Here is a 19097-nt window from a genome sequence, read left to right as displayed (position 1 = left end):
TTCCCACTTCCCCCTTTGCCTTGGCAGGCTGAGTGAGTGCCCTCTGCTTGGGGATCCCTCACCTGTCTTATGGCCTCCAGGTCTCAGTTCTGTGGCTGCTTGGCTGGGACGCCTTTCCCAGCCAGCAGTATCACAAGGGCCGTCCACAGAAAATTCTTGTCCAGCCATCTCCTGCTCCCTTTCATCTGACCAGAGTCTGGCAGAGTTTCACAAGTGGTATGCATGGAAGAGGACAGCATTATTATCGTACGTGGTTAGCAGCACTGACCTGCCAGATGACCTGCGTTCTAATCCCAGCTCCACCACTCGCTGTTTGATCTTGGCAAGGTACTTGCTCTTTAGAGGCCTCAGCTTTCTCATCTGTGAAACTGGCAAAATAACAGATTGGTGTGATTTAAATGAATTAATCTCTTGAAGCACTTTAGAACCATGCCTAGCTTATTGTGGGAGCTTAAATATTAGCTATTAGTTTTAGTTTCAGTAAGTTTTGTAATATTAGTTTTAGTTTCAGTAGCATGGCCTGGGCTTATTTAGAAGTCACATCCTATTATACTTTTATTTTTGCTGGAGTTTTATTAAAGACTGTCATGTAATTCAAAACCCAGTGTTTAACTGTTCTTCATCTCCGCTGAGGATATCAGAACATTGATTTTAACAGAAATAATTTATATTAGACGAAAGGAAATACTGTTTGAAAGAAAGACAAGAAGAATCCTGGGGATACAGCATCTTAACAGAATGATGGCGACACAGTCCCACCAGCAGTTAGCTAGCTGAGTCGGGATGTATCCAGGGTTCTTACATTTCAGAGATTATGCTGGTCTCACAGGAATTTTTCTTACAGCCCTTGTGGGTAAAGGAGAGGTCAATATTATTTATCAGAGTATTTCTCTGGGAATGCAAATCACTATATATGCTTGCAAACCAGATCCACAGGTTTTGAATGTAATTATAATACTTTTTCTTTTACATGAATATTTTCATACCCTCTATAAATATTCTGGTCTGTGGGAAAGAAACTTTTCCTGATTCCTACCACACATTGTATGTAACATTAATGTGCTCTTGTAACTCGTCCTTTTCTTCCAACAGCAAGTATTTCCCCTGAGGTTTAACTGTTTCAGCCTTTTCTTGGTTTTGCCACCAGGTGGGGCACTGGCTCCTTTATAATGCACGGGCCAAAGTCTTGAGGCTGGTTTTCTCATTGAGATGGTTGTCTTGCTCCCTCTCATTCTGAACTGACCCCTGGAGAAACTGTTGAGCTCTGACCCTGGGAGTGGATGGGGGAGGGCGGAGGGCGAGTATTAGATCCGAGGGAGTTACAGGGCTTTTCATGCCTAATCTTGTTGAGCTGATATGCTAATGACTTATGTTTCACAGGCTTTAGGTAACTTGGATTTTACTGTAAATACATGTAAATCTACTTGGCAACAAAAGAATCAAGTGTTATTAAAGTACATGGTTAGTATTGCAACTTTTCCTTGGAATATTTAGTCCCATCTTTATGGCTGAGAAGAAACACTGAATTTGGTAATCTTGACCATTATGTTAAACAGGTCTTCTAAAAATAAGGTAGAAATCATGGAAACGAGAATTAAAACTACTGTTGGTGTTGAAAACTTGGGAAAAATTGTGTACTTTATGTTAAAAAGCAGAGCATGGATTTTTTATTGTTTCTTAAGAAGCAATATGTTGGAACATTATTTTTTAAAATAAATGTCTTAAGGAAACTATTAATTATGTTTTTTAGAATGAAAAATAAATTTCTTATTTTAAAAGAAGTATTAAGCTCTAGTTTAAACTATAAACAATTACAAAACTACCAAAAAAACTTTTTTGTTTTATAAAATAACCTAACTGTAGATGGTAGAATTGAATTACAAGTAATTTTCAGATTTATAGACACCATGTCAGACTCAGAAGTTAGATAGTTTTTTTGATAAGTTTTTCCCTGGAACTTTAACTTTTAGACTTCAGTGATTAATGAGGTTTTTTGCTTCTTTAATGTATTTTAAGAGACTACCCTGGTGGCAGTAGTAAAGAATCTGCCTGCCAATGCAGGAGATGTGGTTTCAGTCCCTGGGTCAGGAAGATCCTCTAGAGTATGAAATCGCAACCCACTCCAGTATTCTTGCCTGGAGAATCCCATGGACAGAGGAGCCTGGCAGGCTACAATCCATGGGGTTGCAAAAAAGAGTCGGACTTGACTTAGTGACTAAACAACAACAACAATATATTTTAAAAATCTAGGAATAGTGACAGTATGTAACTTTGATTCTCCGAAACAATAACTTAATATGGTCCCTCTTAGGCAATGTGAAATTATAGTGCTATATGTTCCATCACCACCACCACCAAATTGGGCAACAATATAAAACTCATTTCATGGCCCTAGTGGAGGGCAGACTGTATTCCTCTTGTTTAAAATGAATGAGTCACTTTAAGACAGCATTTGAAGGGAGAGAAAGGAGTGAGAATGCTCTTTGTTTAAGTTGGTGTATTACAGTTTTCTTGGGCAGCAAGTACAAAAACGAAGCCCGAAGTCTTAGCTCATTCTGTACAGGGATTTTATTTCTCAGCAGCCGAGTGTCTATTTAACATATGGGAGTGGTTTCAAGTTCATGACTAAAGCTTACAGGCTAAAGTGATTTGTGGGCTTGGCTATGACTTAAGTTGCCTTTGGGGAGTCAGCCAAAAACGGGGCTTGAAAACGGATTGCTTTCCCGTGTCTGTGGATTCTCCGGGTGGTCAGTTTCTTTTCCGCCCTCAGCTGTCAGCTGCTCTGGAGATTAGTTTCATAGTAAGGATTCTTTCTTTAAAGCAATATGAAGCGACCACTTTCACAGGGGCACCAGGTTAGTAAATAACATTTTGAACTTTCTGCTTCATGTGTTAGACTTTCTTTCTGTTCTCCCGGGGCAATGACATGACAGTCGGCGTGGCATTTGTGCCGTTGCTGCATTTTTTTAGAAAATAATGTTCATTGATCCTACGGAGGTCTGAGGGTTATAGTCTTCCTTATAATATATGCATTGTTGGACAATATTAAATGCAGGAGGAAGCCATGAAGTAATGACTGGTTTGTGTTAGATGTGCAGTCTAGAAATCTGTGCTTGTTTGTATGCATTTTCCTTTCATTGTATCTTCTCATTATGTCTTCTAGGAATAACTATGATTTTATACATGGTTTATTTTACTTTTTGGAGCGCAAGGCAACAGTGTGCTGTGTCCCAGCCAGTATGCAAGCTTGTCTGATGTATGGTTTTCTCTAGGGCCTACTACTTATAGTTAAAGGAACCAGAATATCGTTTTAATTTTCTTTTTGAAAAGCCTGGCATTTTTCTAGAATGCCTCAGAAAATACCTGTGTAACAGTTGACGACGTGGACAGAGTGCACAGGTGGATCAAGCTGAACTAAATCCCTTCCTTAGTCATCACTGTTTTTCTTCTTAAGTGATTCCTCAGGATGGAAGATTACTCTAGGAGTAAATATGACAGTCAAAACGGAGTGTGCCTTGTAAGGCATGAAATTGTCGTTAATAGTATTAAAATGAAATTAAGTCAATAAAGTGAAGTATCAAGAGAATATCTTCCTTAATTTCATTAACTTAGACATCTCAAGAGCAATTTTACCTTTGTTCACTTGTCACCAAAGCAATCTGGTATTAAATAGCTTCACAAGAGTAGTTCGATTTAATGATATTTTCATTTTTGTATATGAAGTACTTATGAAGTGTAAGTATTCTTATGAAGTATGCTGGCTTTTATGTTACTTTAGGTATGGTTTAGTTCAAAGTAAGCACTAGTGTTTTAAAATATGTGTATATACTTCTATTATTACCATTTTAATCTCCTCTTTCTTTTCCCTGCTGGGAAATACAGTGTTTCAGAGAGGGTCTGTTCTCTCATGTTCTCTTCTGTCTAAAAACATAAAACTGAGGGAGAAGGAAGATAGAAATAGATATTATACTTAGAAAAATCTCTGAGGTGATTTGCTAAACTTTAAAGTTCCCAGTCCTATCTCTGCTGAGGCTGAAATTATAAAGTTATGTCTGCATGCCATCTCAGGATTGCAAAACAGACTGGACTTTATCCCCCTGAGACACAGTTGTACAGCTGTATTATTGCCCCTGTGTCTACAGATATTTTCTTCAACAATAAATCCAAAAAAAAAAAGCAGAGATTGCTATGATTTGCTTAATATTAATATATGTTAGTACTGCATAATGCTATTAGCATTAAATACTATTAACTTAAAATTTTAAAGAAGACTTTTGTCAATCTGATTATAGCTGCTCCCTGATTTTAAAGGACAGTGTTAAGACATTCTACTTGTTGATTACTCGTTTGTGCTTAATTGGCATGGATAAGTCTTAAAAAGCTAACATCAGACTCATTTATGTCTGGTAGGTCTCAATTTCTATATTCCCAAGTGCTTCACAGCTTTTCTTCTACAGAATATAACAAAACAAAATACTACTGATTAGAAACAGAAAAAAAACCCAACGTGACAAAGGATAGAATAAGAGAGGAAACTCCGTAAAAACAAGATTTGAGGGTTTTCCTAAAGAGTATCCATTACAGTAAGCTTCCTCCAAACATGATGGGAAAACAAGACTGTACAAGGGAGTGCTCAAAATCTGTAACTTGGGATCGAAGCAAATCTTATTCCTGATTCCAGGCTTAGCACACACATTGCAATTCTTGTCCTCATCTTGCCAGACTGGTTTAGTTTTGTTACATCTCTCTGCCTTTTGGCTAAAATCAAGTAGAGACGGGCATTTTTCCCATTCCATATCAGGTTAAACTCTGAGCTGATTAAGTTTTATCCAACATGCTTTCTTGTTAACAGTCAGAAGTACTCCAGATGCCTCATAAATCTCAGATGGCTATGAGCATAGTTTATGTTCCAGAAGCATGTCATCCTTATTGCCTTTTAATACAAAGCTTAGATTCAAAGTTGGAGACAAATCCTAGGGCAGATTATTTCAACACAAATTGGCCCGTACCCCAAACATTGGGAATGGTGGGTGTCACTAAAAGATAAGGACTCAGAGGAAAGAAATGAATAATCAGGAGGAATGGTGATATTAGGAGTTAGTTTTCTGACTTCTGAACCTTGATAAATGTTCACTTATCAGCCGGGTCTGTTCACATCCCAGATCAGTCTCATTTCTGCCCACAAGCTTTATCTTCAGTGTGCATGTTTGGGGAGCTGTCAGCTGTTGATTTGCAGTTTCTGGTTCTTGTCAAATTCATGTATGGCCACCTTTGCCTTTTTCACGCCTACCTCACTGAATTCTTGTTCCCAGCCCTGCTCATTGAAGGTGCCCACGTGAATGGGTCTTGTGCTTACATTATCAGCAACTCAGACAGAAGGCAAGAGATGCTGTGATAGCACCCACCTCAGAAATTCACTAGTTTAGTAATGACAGTACGTACTAACTTCCCAGAGGGATTGCAAAGGCTGAGGACAGATTCCATTCCCAGGGCTGATGTGACCATAGACATCCCCCATTCCCTCTTTCCTTCTAGAGAACCCAAATTAAGTTTGACTTTCTGGCATTTCTGGAGGTGATGATGTTAGTAATCATGGCAGGAGTAGTAGAGGGAAGGTAATAGTAATAATAACAGCTAACACTCAAAAAGCATTTCCTAAGGGCCACCCCTAGTGTCAGCCTCTTATTTAATCTTCACAACAACCCTAAGATGTCAATTGTCTTTATTGTCCCCACTTTACAATTGGTGAAACTGTCCCAGGGAAGTTGCACAATTTGTCCCAAGTCATAACAACTAGTTGGCAGTGATATTGTTGTGCCTCAGAGAGGCGATGTGGTGGGGAAGAAATGGAGTGAGAAGTTGATGTCTTTGTGAAATATAATCCAATCCTTATTTATACTGGGAAGCAACCATGAAATACTATTACCTGTGCTGCCCTTCCCACTCAAAGATACTTCTGTTGACCCGCCATCAACCAGTAAGGCATATGCCCTTTGTGTTCTTTTTCCACTGGGTGGGGGTTGAGCTTGTGCTCTGCTTTCTCACATGTTCTGCTGGTGATGAGTGGAGAGACCCACTGGCGAAGCAGAATGCCGAGCTTGGTCAGTGGTCAGTAGACGAGACCAATGGTGACCAGTCCCCATGGAGAATAAGCCCACAGTTTTAAAAACTGTCTTTTAACTGCATAAGCTAATCTTGGAACTTTTGAGATTTTTTTAAGGCTAAAATAATAAAACCACTAAGACTCAAACCTGGGCCTTTTGCTTGTTTAGCTTTTATTTGGCCTGAATGAGTGGTGTCCTCTTCATTCCTGACCAGTATGATTTCCTGCTGACAATCAAAGTTCTGGTTATTCTGTCATTCCTGAAAGCTTTCTGAAGCTTAGTGGAAAGCCAAGAATATGAGACATGTATTTCCTTTAAAAACATAAATGTGCATTTGAAAATGTTGTGCAAATAGCTTACTCTAGATTTGGCCAAAACTTAAACATGTGACAAATAAGTTTGGAATCTTTAAAAATACAGTCCATAGGTTAAGGAGTTAAATTCATAAAAGAAATCAAACAATGATTCTAACCATTGGATTGGGAAGTACTTTCTCTTCTTAAAACCAATAGTTGTTCTTTAGTCACCAAGTTGTGTCTGACTCTTTTTTGCAACCCCATGGACTGTAGCCAGCCAGGCTCCTCTGTCCATGGGATTTCCCAGGCAAGAATACTGGAGTGGTTTGTCATTTCCTCCTCCAGGGGATCTTCCCAACCCAGGGATTGAACCTGCATCTCCTGCAATGGCAGACGGGTTCTTTACCACTGAGCCACTTGGGAAGCCAAAAACCAATAGAGGAAATCACAAAAGGATTAGGGCAATAGATTGGAATTTTCCACATAGGAGTGCAAAAGCTTTAACTACAAATGTATTCATTGAAGTGTTATTTATTATCATGAAAAATTGGTAACAATTGAAATACACCCTAGGAGAAAATTGCCTAATGGATCATTGGGCTGCTATTACTACTTAACTTATGAAAAATTATCAGGGGAGGAAATGGTGGTGAAAGATATTTAAATTAAAACACTAGATCTCAAACTGTTTGTGTCTCTCATACTTGGCCATGTTTAAAATATATCTCTCAGTTTGTGTTATTCTTAGGGAGACAGCAGAAGGGATGGTCACCTCAGGTTAACAAGGATTTAGGGATTATTTTAAAGGTAGGAATTTCTGGCAGTTTTAATTTTCTTATATTCTTCTGCATGTTAATATTTATATTTCCTTTCAGTTCAGTTCAGTCCCTTTATATTTGAAAAATATATAAATTATTCATGGAAAGAGAAAAATGAGGATAAGATATACAAAAATTTAATAGTAACTTAACATCACCCATAATCTATTTAAGATGGTAGCTCTAAGAATGATTTTAATTTCCTCAAATAGTTTGTAAATGTAAGGTTTCCTTTAAGAGGAATTTATGTTTTATAATAAAAATTAAAATAGATCAGGAGTTAGGTCAGAGATGAGGCCAGATAAATTTCCGTAAAGGAGAGGACATTTTTATTCCAAGGAGCAATTATTTTGCTGCATTTATACAGCTGCTTTTATTTTGAAGAGGGCATGGCAGCCCATTCCAGTATTCTTGCCTGGAGAATCCCAAGGACAGAGGACCCTGGCAGGCTACAATCCATAGAGTTCCAGAGTCGGACACAACTGAAGCTACTTAGCATGCATGCATTCATTATTTTAGGAAACTGCCTTTTGATTTTTATGTACCAGGTTTAAAATCTTAGTCAGATGTTATAGCTAATAAAATTATAAGACAGATAGTTTATTAAATAAAGGCTGTGGGAAGAAGTGCACTTAAATACTTGAGACATCAGTCCAAGAAAGACACTCATGATTTCCAGTGTGTCCAGATGTCTTGATAACAATTCCTTGGTCCAAGGGCTGTTGCTGGGGTTTAGAATGGGACATGGGGCTTCCTAGCTGGCTCAGTGGTAAAGAATCCACCTGCAATGCAATAGACACAGGAGACACAGGTTCAGTCCCTGGGTCGGGAAGATCCCCTGGAGAAGGAAATGGCAACCCACTCCAGTATTCTTGCTTGGAAAATCCCATGGACAGAGGAGCCTTGTGGGCTATAGTCCATGGTGTTGCAAAAGAGTTGGAAATGACTGAGCACACACATGCATGCCCAATGGGACAAATCAACACACTGAGACAGTCCTTAGAAGATACGATTTGACTGGAATGTTGAAGGTGGAAAAGAACCTTGGAGTAGTTGACTTCATTCTTGGAGAAGTTGACTTCATTCCAGATGAGGTCCCAGAAGCCCAGAATGATTGAGATCCCAAGGTTCTAGTCAACTTGATTGGAATCTTTTGGGGCTTTTAGAGGTCTTTTGATTCCCCTGTTGCTGCTATTTTTAATATTTCTGTCTTACAAACATTTTAGTAATAAGGAATGAAACTGTGTTTCCATTTTCCCTGGGTTGGTAAAAATCAAAAGCTAATACCATTCAGCACTAACTTCATAACATTGGAGAAAGAAGCCAAAGGCTCAGTGTGGCTTCCAAGGAAAACTGACCAGCTTCACAGGTGTGGTCTTTATTCTCATCATTGTTGTTCGAACATTTTGTTCTCGGGTAAAGGCTTACTTTATGCACATCTGGTTCCCATGTTTATTCTGGAAGACAGCAGCCACAGGGAGTGACTGAAGATCACTGGACACCGAACCCTGGGAATTATTTTTTAGCAGCTTTATTAAAATTGTGCATTGTGTAATTTACACATCACAGGGTTAAGCCCTTCAAATCATACAATTCTGTTTCCTTTAGTGTATTTACAGAGTTGTATAACCATGTGTGCTGTGCTTAGTTGCTCAGTCATGTCTGACTGTTTGTGACACCATGGATGGTAGCCCACCAGGTTCCTCTGTCCATGGGGATTCTCCAAGCAAGAATACTGGAGTTGGTTGCCATGCCCTCCTCCAGGGTATCTTCTCAACCCAGGAATCAAACCTGGGTCTCCTGCTTTGCCAGCAGATTCTTTACCAGCTGAGCTACCAGGGAAGCCCTAATATAACCATCACCATAACCTAATTTTAGGACATTTTCGGCACCCCCAAAAGAAACCTTGAACCCACTCTCTCTCCCCACCCCTTCCTCACCCAGTGCTAGGCAACCACTATTCTGATTTCTGCCTTTCTAGATTTTTCCATTCTGAACATTTCATTTGAATAGAATCATACAGGTGAGAAAGCTGGAAATTTTAATTTGATGGTCAAAGCCCACTTAAGTGAACATGACCTGGTTACTCTATGGCCTCTTTCTTCTCAACCGTGTCCTGAAATGTAAGATTGAAACCAAACGAACTCACTGTTGTCACCTATTTACTAGATTAAATGGCTTATTATTGTTTACCGGAGTCCCTGTATTTAAGATTTAAATAAAAATATTCAGTATTCAAATTTTTTAAATATGTGGGAGTACATATCTATTAATATGTGATCGTTGTAGGCTGTGTTACAAAATTGTTAGGTTAGACCACTGCTTGTTAGTTGGAATCTTGAGTGAAAACTGGACTTTTGTAAAACTCAATTTCCTTATCTATAAAATGAGGATTATAATACTAGGTACTTACCTTTCAGAGTTCTTCTGAGTACTAAATGAAATAATTTATATATAAGGCCTCCCAGAGTGCCTGATGCACAATGAGTGTTAAATGAATGTTACCTGTTGTTGTTATGAGTGTCATTTATAATAAACTATAGAAGTTACTTTATTTCATTCTTTCTGATGTCATGTATTCCTACTAAGGATTTGAGTTGGCTTGCAAGAATATTTGCATACCATTAAACACATACACCCACTCTCACAGGAATAAAAACTAGGAATGATAAGGTTAGTAGAAGGGCAATATCGAGGAAATAATAATAACCATAGTAACGAGAGCTAATGCTTATAGATAGAAGGTTATGAATGGACATTTCTTTAGTGTTTTTCCTGGTGAGTTGATGGAATATTGCCAGATCAGAAATGGGCAGAGACATTCAAATAAGAGTCCCAGGCTAGGACCTGGGAGGGAGCTTGATGGTCTCTAGTCTACCTAAACTTACACCCCAAGCATTAGACATAGCCAGAGATGACAGCTTGGTCTGGTGTGGATACTCACAGTGTGAAGATGAGTTCTCCATCTCACAGTATGGATAGCCACTGATTATTAAGCACTTACCATGAGCTAAGCTACAATTAGAACCCAAAGTGACTCCAAAACTAGATAACTATGAAGTAAACTTGTCTACTCCAGACAACCAGTTTCTTTGTTAATAGTCCTTCTTTAAAGACTGTTCTTGTATATTTTAAACTGAAATGTACAATCTCATAGGCACCCTGCTTTCCAATTCTTATAATACTTTCTACATGGAGAAGCAAACACCTAATCAGATTGTCCCCCAGATATCTGAAAACAATTGTCATGGTCCTCACCCTGCCTCATCTGCTGCTCAAACACGCAAGGATAATGTTATTGTTCTTTAGGTTAGGTAGTCCCACATACAATCACTGTTCATTTTTCTTGGAATGTGCTTTCTCTTCTATGCTCAGTGAGGGCATCCCTGGTGGCTCAGCAGTAAAGAATCCACCTTGGTGCAGAAGATCTGGGTTCGATCCCTGTGTCAGGAAGATCCCCTGGAGGGAAGGCATGGCAACCCACTCCAGTATTCTTGCCTGAAGAATCCCATGGACAGAGGAGCACGGCAGACTATAGTCCATAACATCACAAAGAGTTGGACACGACTGAAATGACGGAGCATGCACGCACGCATGCTCAGTGAACCCCTACCCAGTCTTCAAGATTCCTTGCCAGTGTGCCTTTCCAGCAGTAACCTTCCCCATACCTCAGGTTGAGCAATTCCTCCTCTGAGCTCCTCCTGCACTTCTCACACTCTAAGAATTAGCTCTTAAAAGCCTGTCTCCTCCCCTGGACTGTGAGCTTCTGATGAGGGCTGTTAACCTTTGTGCTCCTAATCTCCATTCTACCACCTGACTCATGGTAGTTGCTCAACACTGTGGAAGAGAGAATTTTGAACTTATGTTATGTGGATTCCTAACTATACCTGGTTTTACAGAGCTTTCAATTATAAGAAATGTATTTGACAAAAGAAGTTTAGATGAACCTTGACTAACAGGGGGCTGAGCCATAGCCTATGGCTTCTCTTGGACCCAAAGTAGCATCATCTGGGGAGCAAGACTGAGGCCCTTCAGTAGGTCAGTTACTGAGCTATTCATCTTCACCTGGTAGAAGTACCCACTGATCACCTGATGTAAACAAGGCACTTGTTTGTTGCAAAAGGTTAATACCCACTACCTTTGATCAGAGAGATTTAGATAAAATGATTGCGACATTGACAATGTAGTTGAATCACAAAGTTCACAGTAAGCTTAAACCAGTGTTCATAAATGTTGATAAGTTACAGTCCAAAGTTATGCATCTGTTTTACTCTGGGATCTTAGCAGGTTTTCATAGAGTATGGATAAAAATTATTCCCTAAAGCATGGATAGAGGCTTAACTTAAGGTATGTAACTGGGGCAAGAAGGCCTACATCTGAAGGAAAGAATGTGGATCTCACCAAGGCTTTGCTGTCATTTGTAAAACTGGCCTGCACCTTAGGTGGACTCATTACGGTTGAACCAGAACATTTAGTAGGTCAGGGGCTGGCACTGCCTCTTGCCGCCAGAGTTCAAATCTGTCAGTTTTCATCTAAACTGCATCTTTACCTCCCATGTGAGTTGCTACAGTACTGGACTCCCCAGTGAATCCATCTTCTCCTTCCTTTGCTTTTTGCCAGATTCATGGTTTTGTGCTAGCTTTTCCCTAGACAGTGGAGCCCAAGCTGGTGGAGGCTGAGGGGGCCACTTCTGCTCAGGGTGGTCCCCAGAAGTCTGGCCTGGGTTTGGAGGAGGAAGGGTCAGACTTGGTATTCTAAAGCTGAAGTGGACACAAGGTGCAGCCTCTGAGACCAAGAAGGAGGCTTTTCTGGAGCAAGCTGACACGGCGCCATCCAGGTGCTGATGGAGCACTTCCTGTTTTAGGAAGCTCTCCGTTCACCAGGACTCTCACTCCTAGAGAGCTCAAAGTGTTAGGAAGTTCTCCTTTATGTGGATGTGACAGGAGCTTCTCTAGAATATCCACCCTTGTGTTCCAGTTCTGTCTGCTGAAACCGCAGAGGAAACATCTACTTATACCCACATTCTCATTTCTGTTCAGCTTAAAAACTCCAGCTTGTTTCAACCCTCCCTTATAATGTCATGTTTTCAGGCTTCTTCAACCTGGTCCCTATTCTCTGAGTATCCATGGTTTGCCTTTGTTGTTCTGTGGCCTCAGTCAGGTCCAAGAGTAGACTGACCAGCAAGCTGGGATTGTTGGCTGCTTCTCTGAGTATGGGCTTCCCAGGCGGCACTAGTGGTAATGAACTCACCTGCCAATGCAGGAGACGTTAAGAGATGTGGTTTCAATCCCTGGGTTGGGAAGATCCCCTGGAGGAGGGCATGGGAACCCACTCCAGTATTCTTACCTGGAGAATCCCATGGCCAGAGGAGCCTGGCGGGCTATAGCCAATAGGGTTGCAAAGAACCAGACATGACTGAAGCAATGTATCCTAAGAGTGTATCAGTTCTTAATAATCAATGTTAACATGTGCCATTTGCGGGAGACAGTCACTGTTTTCAAGGCAACGTGCTGAAGTACCTAGTATACCTGATGTTATTTAGTCTTCACAATGGTACTAAGGTCAGTGTTACTATTGTATTTCCTTGAGTCTAAAACACTGTTCACGACAAGATAATACCGTCAATTAAATTTCAGCTTTTTGGGGAAAAATAGAGAAAGAAAAATGCCATCTCGTTAAATGGGGACATAAAATGCAACAGTCATGCCAGTTTAAATGTGTATTGGGGGAACGGGGACAGGAAGGGCATGGAATGGGGACAGGAGGCACATCTGAGAATCAAAGAAATACGGTATCTTCCCTCTGGAGATGAGGAGCCTGTTGACTGGAAAAAAATACATGCAACCTAAAAGTTGAGAATTAGGTTTTATTTGGTGGGAATGTTTGGACTCGAGCCAGAGTCCTGACTCCCTCTCTCCTGACGGGAGACAGAGAGCTGACTCCGTGGAGGAAGGGGAGGAGCCAGGCTGTATACAAGTTTTGCAGCAAGGGGCAGGTAATCTGAATACTAACAGATTATTGTTAAATTGAGAAGAGCTAAATTTCTCACATGAAAAGATTTAGCGAGCTTCTGTGTATGGGAAGAAGTAAACGTCTGGGCTTGCCAGAATCATTTCTTTTGTATACATCTATACTGGGGCCAATCCTCTTTTCTTTCTTGTTCAATTCCTAATGGCCACCTCTCACATCCCCCTTAGTTCCCCAGCGCTCCTGGGGAGAAAATAGCTGATGGCTTTGTTTCACCTGGGCTTACATAGTTGCATTTTGGACTCTTTTGTTGACCATGATGGCTACTCCATTTCTTCTAAGGGATTCTTGCCCACAGTAGTAGATATAATGGTCATCTGAGTTAAATTCACCCATTCCAGTCCATCTTAGTTTGCTGATTCCTAGAATGTCGACGTTCACTCTTGCCATCTCCTGTTTGACCACTTCCAGTTTGCATTGATTCATGGACCTAACATTCCAGGTTCCTATGCAATATTGCTCTTTACAGCATCGGACTTTGTGTCTATCACCAGTCATATCCACAGTTGGGTATCGTTTTTCCTTTGGCTCCATCCCATCATTCTTTCTGGAGTTATTTCTCCACTGATCTCCATTAGCATATTGGGCACCTACTGACCTGGGGAGTTCATCTTTCAGTGTCCTATCCTTTTGTCTTTTCATACTGTTCATGGGGATCTCAAGGCAAGAATACTGAAGTGGTTTGCCATTTGCTTCTCCAGTGGACCACAATCTGTCAAACCGCTGGATCATCGAAAAAGCAAGAGAGTTCCAGAAAAACATCTATTTCTGCTTTATTGACTATGCCAAAGTCTTTGACTGTGTGGATCACAATAAACTGTGGAAAATTCTGAAAGAGGTGGGAATACCAGACCATCTGACCTGTCTCTTGAGAAACCTGTATGCAGGTCAGGAAGCAACAGTTAGAACTGGACATGGAACAACAGCCTGGTTCCACAATAGGAAAAAGAGTACGTCAAGGCTGTATATTGTCACCCTGCTTATTTAACTTATATGCAGAGTACATCATGAGAAACGCTGGGCTGGAAGAACCACAAGCTGGAATCAAGATTGCCGGGAGAAATATCAATAACCTCAGATATGCAGATGACACCACCCTTATGGCAGAGAGTGAAGAAGAACTAAAGAGCCTCTTGATGAAGGTGAAGGAAGAGAGTGAAAAAGTTGGCTTAAAGCTCAATGTTCAGAAAACTAAGATCATGGCATCTGGTCCCACCACTCCATGGGAAATAGATGGGGAAACAGTGAAAACAATGTCAGACTTTATTTTTTTGGGCTCCAGAATCACTGCTGATGGTGATTGCAGCCATGAAATTAAAAGATGCTTACTCCTTGGAAGGAAGGTTATGGCCAACCTAGATAGCATATTTAAAAGCAGAGACATTACTTTGCCAACAAAAGTCCATCTAGTGAAGGCTATGGTTTTTCCAGTGGTCATGTATGGATGTGAGAGTTGGACAGTGAAGAAAGCTGAGCGCCACAGAATTGATGCTTTTGAACTGTGGTGTTGGAGAAGACTCTTGCGAGTCCCTTGGACTGCAAGGAGATCCAATCAATCCATCCTAAAAGAGATCAATCCTGGGTGTTCATTGGAAGGTCTGATGTTGAAGCTGAAACTCCATACTTTGGCCACTTCATGCGAAGTGTTGACTCATTGGAAAAGACCCTAATGCTGGGTAGGATCGGGGGCGGCAGGAGAAGGGGACGACAGAGGATGAGATGGTTAGATGGCGTCACCGACTCGATGAGCATGGGTTTGGGTAGACTCTGGGAGTTGGTGATGGACAGGGAGGCCTGGCGTGCTGCAGTTCATGGGGTCGCAAAGAGTCGGACACGACTGAGCGACTGAACTGAACTGAACTAGATAGTTGCATTTGGAAGAGGCTTGTTTCCCAATAGATCACAGAGCAGAAATATTTCATTTCACAAGCCCAAGCTTAAGAAATTTGAATGACTTGTTGCAGTCTGTTGGCTTCCCTGGTGGCTCAGATGGTAAAGAAATCGGCCTGCAATGCAGGAGACCCAGGTTCAAATCCAGGGGAAGATCCCCTGGAGGAGGGCATGGCAACCCACTCCAGTATTCTTGCCTGGAGAATCCCATGGACAGAGGAGCCTGGCAGGCTACAGTCCATGGGGTCAAAAAGTCAGACACGACTGAGCGACTAACACTTTCCCTTTCACTGCCGACTGTAGAAGGGAAAACCGATTCAGACCAACTCTGCTGACTGCAGCATGTGTTCCCACCATTCTTGCTATTTCCTCCTCAGGAGCCCTGGAATGAATTTGGTTCATCCTAGGTCCCCAGGGCTTTTTTACAAAATGGCCACTAATCTGGGCAACCACTCTCTGTACCTGTGAGTGTTTAAACCTAAATGCAGATGTCTGCGTGTGTCCTTGGCAGTGAACCACTTTCTATATGTCCTTTTCTCTGTATTTTTAACGTGTGGTTACCAGATCAAAGACCATAAATATTTTGTGACTCTACAAACATAGTACTAAATTATGCTTCACTTTTTTAGGCTCACTTGTTCAGTTGTGGTGTGGGGAGGGAGGAACACTGCAAACAAATATCGCTGGCGTGTGTGGGGAGTGCTCGCAGTGTTTCAGCCGTACTGGGTTTGCGTGTGTGCTTTAATGGTCTACACTTCTCAGGCTCTAGGTTGCTCTGCCGGGACCTGTCTGGGGTGGGCCCTGGGTTGCGTGCCCTTCCCAGGTCCAAGCAGCTCAGGTGACCAGGTGCTTGGCGAGTGCAGTCACCCTCAGTTCGAGGGTGCACCTTATCGCCTTCCCCGTCCCAGCTGCTCGGTTTTCTGGGTGTACAATGGGTGCACCTTCTCAGGTGTGCCGTGTGTCTCTTCTGGGGAGCTGATCTCTGGCTGTGACCCTCCCGGCAGATGTCAACCGTCCAGAATCCCAAGAAGTCTTGGTTAGCAAGGAAGCCTGCTTGCAGTTTGGTGGAGGATGCCTCTCTGGGGCCGCGATTGCCCCTTCTGGCTCTGGCTGCCCCCACCTGCCTATCTCTGTGGGGGATGGGCCGGTCCGCAGCAGGCTAGCTCTGCTCAGTCGTTTGTTCTGTGAGTGGGCCTGGCAGTGTCTTAGGTTAGGGCTTTTCCCGGGATAGCTATCCCACAGTCTGGGTTGCTATCTCAAGTTAGTTCCCTCAGATTGCCCTCGGGGCATTCAGGCCCAGTCCTTACCCTAAGTGATGCAGCCCACGCCTCCCTGTCCAGCCCCCCGCTTGCTAGCAGCTGATGCAAGCATCTGGGCTGCTTCTCCTCTGGGAGTTGCCGTTAGGCATGTAATCTGTGGGTTTTAATTAATTGTTTATTTATTTATTTATTTTTCCTCCCAGTTATGTTGCCCTCTGAGATTCCAAGACTTGCCACAGACCCATCAGTGAGAGTGTTTCCTGGTGTTTGGAAACTTCTCTCTTTTTTAAGACTCCTTTCCCGGGACAGAGCTCCATCTCTACCTCCTTTGTCTCTCTTTTTATCTTTTATATTTTGTCCTACCTCCTTTCAAAGACAATGGGCTGCCTTTCTGGGTGCCTGATGTCCTCTGCCACCATTCAGAAGTTGTTTTGTGGAATTTGCTCAGCGATCAAATGTTCTTTCAATGAATTTGTAGGGGACAAAGTGGTCTCCCCATCCTATTCCTCCGCCATCTTAGGACCACCCCCAAATTATGCTTCAAAGTGGTGGATTCATGAACAGTGCCACCAGCAATGAGGTTGGGTTAGCACAGTTGTAGCTGGTTTTCAGTATGGTCCATTGCTGGCCTCATTGAGACTGGGAATTTTGGTCTCTTGTAGGAAACTCTTGTATATTTGATTCTCTCATGGGACCCCTCAGGCCTTTAAACACCTCATCATTGACTGACGCAGGCCTGTGGGTTATGCCTTCAATGCTTCTTGGTGTTAATACATGTCTTCCTGTTTCTGTAGTCTCTGGACTCAACTCTGAATCAGAATCCTTAGGACTGCACTGCTCTAAACTTTGCTCTGCTTCCTGCTTTCTCTCTGACTTTGAGCACGCCCAAATCCTCTCTTTGTCTTTATTGTAAAATCCTGACTTATTTGATGGAGTTTGTATAGAATCTCTGAATTCAGAGGACAATTCATGACGGTAACAGAATTTAAGTGGGTTGAGTATTAAAAGCAGTCCTTTTTTTCAGATGCAGTGTGGTGAAAGCAAGCCTTCCAGGAGATATGTGAACGGTTACCTAGCAAGAAATCCATTCTGATTGTTCTAGTTCTCCCTAGATGAAGACAGGAAGAAGTAGAAATTGTCAAGAATATATAGTTGAAAGTTTGAAAGAGAAGAACCTGCCTGCTGCTGCTGCTGCTGCTAAGTCGCTTCAGAGTCGTGTCTGACTCTGTGCGACCCCATAGATGACAGCCCACCAGGCTCCCCCATCCCTGGGATTCTCCAGGCAAGAATACTGGAGTGGGTTGCCATTTCCTTCTCCAATGCATGAAAGTGAAAAGTGAAAGTGAAGTCACTCAGTCGTGTCTGACTCTTAGCAACTCCATGGACTGCAGCCTACCAGGCTCCTCCGTCCATGGGATTTGCCTAGTAAATTTCAAATGACTAAGAGCATAGAACTGAAGAAGAGAATGGATTTCCACCTGTGTGGGGCACATTTAGTGCTGGGAGGCATAGAATTGCGACTAGGAAAGGACTGTAGTTTTTTTCTTTTAAAAGTGGGAATAAAGACAAAAGTGACCTGTATATCTCACTTCCTACTAAGATAACTTTTAGTCATGTGCGTGACTTTTAGTTATGTGGAGCTACTGGGGTTTTATAACTCTGTTTAAGTGAGTAAGAAATAATGAGTAAAAATTAGCTCCTTCAGATGCTTTTTTAAATTCTAACTCAGCACACCACAACTCATATCTCTTGTGAGAGAAGAGTTGCTGTCTTATATATCTTGGCCAAAAATATAGGCCACTTTCTGTCTAGAAATGTAGGTGTGTGTTTTGAAAATTAAGCCATAAGCCATATTGAAATAGCTCAAATTTAAATCAAGTTTTTTAAGCTCAAATTTAAGTTGACTTTAGTGTTGTGCTCAAAAAATGTGTTAATATTCAAAAGGATAAAATTAGCTTGTTAAGAACTGACTCTTGGATTGTGATCGAGTGCTAATATCTATCATCCAGGTCTTGAGTTTTATCAGTCCATAGCACAGCTCTGCCCTTCACCTGATGAGAGATTCAGTATTTGCCAAAGGCTTTGTGTATTTTTATTTGCTACATGATATGTGCTTCTAAAAACACAGGTTTGGCGATTTTAAGAGGGTGGGAGACTATAGGTACACTCTCTATAGATTCAGCTGTTGTCTCATCAATTCCATAGGCATTTTGCTAGGTCCTTTATAAATATCTGTGTGCCATCATCTAGATGAATAAAGGTCCTGACACAGCCATAGCAAGCTGGTTTTGTTCTTACTGACTATAACATTTCTATTGTATTTTCCTTCTCAGACCTTCTTTCCTCCTGTCATAACATGTATTAATATCATTTTGGAGCTAGTCTAAACCAGTGCCTTTCAAACTGAGGTCCTTCTGAATCATTGGGTGCCTTGTTAAGACATGGAATCTGTTTCTGGGATATGGCTAAGATTCTGCATTTCCAGCAAGTTTCAGGGTGATGTTTACATTCAGTGGACTGGGTTTTGAGGAATGGGGATCCCAAGGTTAATGCTCCCAGGCAGACAGGTGGTGGCAAAAAGCAAGCAATAAAACAAACATCAAATTGGAGGAGCCTCATATGTTCATTGATGACTATGATTACTTTGGCCGATGCCCAGCCGAGTTCAGAGAGGCAGTGGTGCTTAAATGCACGTTGATTAAC

At 41.6% G+C, this 19097-nt stretch overlaps 1 protein-coding gene across 9 annotated transcripts in view; it reads left to right on the top strand.

Moving 5' to 3' along the window:
* PLD1 (phospholipase D1) overlaps positions 1 to 19097 on the top strand; it is a 214146-nt gene that overhangs the window by 52708 nt on the left and 142341 nt on the right. For 6 of the 9 annotated variants that reach the window (XR_014077081.1, XR_014077080.1, XM_081570926.1 and 3 more), the window contains exon 1: positions 2734 to 2855. The exons of the other annotated variants lie outside the window; for them this stretch is intronic. The gene's annotated coding sequence lies outside the window, so the exon portion shown is untranslated. Of the gene's footprint in view, positions 1 to 2733; positions 2856 to 19097 lie in introns of those variants that run through there. 9 annotated transcript variants of the gene reach the window in all.

The sequence above is a fragment of the Giraffa tippelskirchi genome, chromosome 2 (assembly GCF_054371585.1).
Source record: "Giraffa tippelskirchi isolate mGirTip1 chromosome 2, T2T-mGirTip1v1.2.pri, whole genome shotgun sequence".
NCBI lineage: Eukaryota > Metazoa > Chordata > Mammalia > Artiodactyla > Giraffidae > Giraffa > Giraffa tippelskirchi.
Note: the sequence above shows the minus strand (reverse complement) of the source record. Positions and strands in the feature narration are given on the sequence as shown.